General features: G+C 34.1%; 1 long non-coding RNA gene across 1 annotated transcript; it reads left to right on the top strand.

Annotated features, from left to right (window-relative positions):
* The first annotated feature begins 292 nt into the window (after positions 1-292).
* Positions 293-861, top strand: LOC110927737. The gene is made up of 3 exons (XR_002585857.2): positions 293-372; positions 481-636; positions 799-861. It is a non-coding gene; the product is annotated as an uncharacterized LOC110927737 (long non-coding RNA).
* Positions 862-4532: the final 3671 nt, after the last annotated feature.

Below are 4532 nucleotides of genomic sequence, written 5' to 3'. Positions count from 1 at the left end.
ATTTGATTTACTTTATGTTTTGACCAAATTGCAATACTTATATAGGTTACATTGAGTTCATTCGGTTACGTCTTGAAACGCACGTTTTCATATAGTTAACGCATCACGTAACGCTTGAACTAATCTATTCCACGATTGCGATTTACCCGCGCCGCAACACGCGCGGGTCTTTTTACTAGTTTACTTTAAACTGTATTTGAATTAAAATGGTTGTCTTTTATAATAAAAAGTAATACTGATATATATCTATCTATTATACTAAAGCAAAATAAAGGTTGACTATTTGACCATGATGTGGCAGCTCTCTTTGGCCAGATAATTGGGAATTTGGGCGCCATTCTCCTTCTTCCTACATACGCTTCTTCAATTTAGGTAACCTATTCAATTCTCTCAATCAATGGAAAAGGAAAATTGATTTCTGTTATAATCGTTTGGTGGTAGTTTCACCTTTGGAACCTTGCTTCTAAACCCTAATTTCAGTTTCATCGTGCCTCTACCATCACTCTTTCTTCGTGCCTTCCCATGGATGTTGACTTAGAAGTTCAAATCTTTGAATCGAGGATAAGTTTATTTGAATCTGTGGTAACTTTTTTTAGAATCGATTGATCAGATCAGATCACTCCGTCACTCACAAAGGTATGTTTCATTCATACTTTTTTGCCCTAATTTTTGTCACCGTATCAGCTAGATCTGATTCGTCCTGTTACCGTTACCGAATATGTAATGTTCTTTGACGTTTATTCGATTTTTTTTTTCGCCTGTTCATATATGTAATGGATTTGGATCGAATGAGTGTAGTGATTATACTGTTCGATGGTCGCAAAGCATGTCCCGATGGTGTTGCACTACGAGATTGTATAGTTAAATCCAGGGAAACTGATGATTTTTAAGATTGCTAATTATACTTTATTAAATATATATGTACCATTTTCTTGAAGATTGGTCTTTAATAAATATAATCAGTACCTAATCGTTGATATATACAATAATACTTTGTACTAGGTTTTGGTGGGTTTATTATTTGTAGTCTTGTGTGATACTGGGTATGCCATACTTTCCACCTTTACTCTCATTTAGAATTTAAAAAAGCACTGAAGATATTTGGTTATTATGCTATTCTAGGGCTGCAATTTTGATGTTGTTTTCATGTTTATTTGGATGTTTTTTATATTCTTTTGATGTTGTATTTGGGGTGTTTCTATGCTGATTTGATGTTGTTTTAGGGGTGTTTCTGTGCTGATTTGAGGTTGCATACCTTTAAAACCTATTATATCTTTACCCAACTTTACTCATTTATTCATGAAGTCTGTATAATCATACTGAATATCAACGTGACAACTTATTCAGTAGAGTCTTAGGCTATCAACTAATTAATATAGATGTTTTAGATAGTGTATGGATATGAGGTTCAATAATGGACTAATAGCTGGGATAGCATTGATAATATTTATAATTAATATTGGTGTGTTGTTTTAATAAGATTGATTTTAATTGAGTTGACGGAATGAAGAACCCATCTTGAAGAAGCTGAATTAAATTAAGCAGACCATGAAAACGACTTAAAAGAATCAAAAACTCGTCTCGAAGAGACGAAAATCAAGTTGGCTGAGCACCAAAAGGAGCTTAAATTATCGAGATATCAACTTAAAAAGGCTTTCCACTTTCTAACATAAAAACCAGGAGACACATTTTCCAGGTGCAATTATAAATATATGTTGTTTGCTTTGATATTTTCGGAATTTTATACGTTATGTATATGAATTGAATACATGTTAAAAAAGTGAAGAGTGAAGGTGTTTTTAGTTGATTTGCTTTTCTTTTAACAATAATCGTATTTGGTCAACTATTTGAGTACAACGCTGTAAATTGTACAACGCTTAATGCTATCGTATCTTACAAGTTATATTACATAAGTTTCTAATCAGGTTGTTAAGTTATATTCTTCCATTAACTCTGTTCAGTGACCCATATCTCTGGTCTATCCTCTGTAACGCCCTGCTATTTCGTACTTTATATATTTGATGCTTTCCTAAGTGATGCTAAAGTGGTTAGAGCGGAGAATCAAGAGGATTGGGTTGAAGGAGAGCGAGACTTCTTTTGGGATAAATGCAAAGAGCTCGGATTGGATCCGGATTTCTTTGCCGAAGATGTGGGAGAGGATGACAGTAGTATCGCTCAGTATTTCTCTCATCTCTCAAAGTCGGGTAAGTATTTCGACCCGGTAGTTTTTAACCCTGCCTCACGTAAATAATTGTTTGACAACTGTAAATTTATTTAGTAAGGTTTTGTGGTTCAGTTCTATTGTTGTGGTGTTGTTTTCTTATGGGTTGAATTGCGTTTAAAACTGTTGGGTGGTGATTTTTGGTTGGGTCAGTAGTTTGATGGCATTGATAGCCGTTTTGTCAACTTCTGTTTGAAATAGTTTTGTCAATTTTTGTTTGAAATAGTTTTGTCAATTTTTGTTTGAAATAGTTGTCTTCAAAATGGTCTGTGGTTTTTTTTTTTGGGTCACCTTCTATTATTTTGGTCATATTTGGATAATCAACACATCTGTTAGGAACGAGAGTTTGGGGAATTATGTTGCTGGTATGTTGGTTAGTTGGGCCTTTTGTAGGTATGATGACAAGGGGCATGTTATTGATGTTGTTGTATGGCATGATAGAGAAGTGTGGAGGGTGGCTCTTGACACACAAAGTCTTGAGGAAGACCCCATGGGTGGGAAACTTGCTTAATCATGGAAAATGAGTGGAGGGTGGCTCTTGACACACAGTCTTGAGGATGACCCCACGGGTGGGAAACTTACTGAATCATGGAAAATGAAGGTATGGAAATCTGGCAATAAATTGATTTTTTTTCAAAAGGATGGATTATAATTTGTGACAATATTATATGTTGATTATAATTTGTTTCAGATGACCGTGACCGTGACCGTGACCGTGATTTTTTTTAAATTGCTAGGGATAAAAGTGAATTTTTAAAACATCACCTGAGCATTCCATTAGCCCATTTGTTTGACTAGATGAACAAACTAAAAATTGAATACTTATCAAGAGCCAAAGAAACAAAATCCACTAAATATAGTCAAACCTATTTTTAGTAATTTTCTCTGTATATATATACAGGCATGTAGATGTAGATACATATCTACACATGCATGAATGTGTCAATTATGTTCACGAGGTTTTACTACTATATCCTTTAAAATGCGGAGGTTTCATCATTGATAAGTGGATTATGTGTCATGGGTTAGTGATAAAGATAATGCTTAGCACAGTCGTCGTTATTCGTTCATGAGGTTCGTTTTTTCCCTTATTCTAATAAGGTACGTTTTAATGCTTTTCATCGTATTATTATGTTACCTTTTACATACTTATCTATCTATTATACTAAAGCAAAATAAAGGTTGACTATTTGACCATGATGTGGCAGCTCTCTTTGGCCAGATAATTGGGAATTTGGGCGCCATTCTCCTTCTTCCTACATACGCTTCTTCAATTTAGGTAACCTATTCAATTCTCTCAATCAATGGAAAAGGAAAATTGATTTCTGTTATAATCGTTTGGTGGTAGTTTCACCTTTGGAACCTTGCTTCTAAACCCTAATTTCAGTTTCATCGTGCCTCTACCATCACTCTTTCTTCGTGCCTTCCCATGGATGTTGACTTAGAAGTTCAGATCTTTGAATCGAGGATAAGTTTATTTGAATCTGTGGTAACTTTTTTTAGAATCGATTGATCAGATCAGATCACTCCGTCACTCACAAAGGTATGTTTCATTCATACTTTTTTGCCCTAATTATTGTCACCGTATCAGCTAGATCTGATTCGTCCTGTTACCGTTACCGAATATGTAATGTTCTTTGACGTTTATTCGATTTTTTTTTCGCCTGTTCATATATGTAATGGATTTGGATCGAATGAGTGTAGTGATTATACTGTTCGATGGTCGCAATGCATGTCCCGATGGTGTTGCACTACGAGATTGTATAGTTAAATCCAGGGAAACTGATGATTTTTAAGATTGCTAATTATACTTTATTAAATATATATGTACCATTTTCTTGAAGATTGGTCTTTAATAAATATAATCAGTACCTAATCGTTGATATATACAATAATACTTTGTACTAGGTTTTGGTGGGTTTATTATTTGTAGTCTTGTGTGATACTGGGTATGCCATACTTTCCACCTTTACTCTCATTTAGAATTTAAAAAAGACCTGAAGATATTTGGTTATTATGCTATTCTAGGGCTGCAATTTTGATGTTGTTTTCATGTTTATTTGGATGTTTTTTATATTCTTTTGATGTTGTATTTGGGGTGTTTCTATGCTGATTTGATGTTGTTTTAGGGGTGTTTCTGTGCTGATTTGAGGTTGCATACCTTTAAAACCTATTATATCTTTACCCAACTTTACTCATTTATTCATGAAGTCTGTATAATCATACTGAATATCAACGTGACAACTTATTCAGTAGAGTCTTAGGCTATCAACTAATTAATATAGATGTTTTAGATAGTGTATGGATATGA

The sequence above is a fragment of the Helianthus annuus genome, chromosome 3 (assembly GCF_002127325.2).
Source record: "Helianthus annuus cultivar XRQ/B chromosome 3, HanXRQr2.0-SUNRISE, whole genome shotgun sequence".
Lineage (NCBI taxonomy): Eukaryota > Viridiplantae > Streptophyta > Magnoliopsida > Asterales > Asteraceae > Helianthus > Helianthus annuus.
Note: the sequence above shows the minus strand (reverse complement) of the source record. Positions and strands in the feature narration are given on the sequence as shown.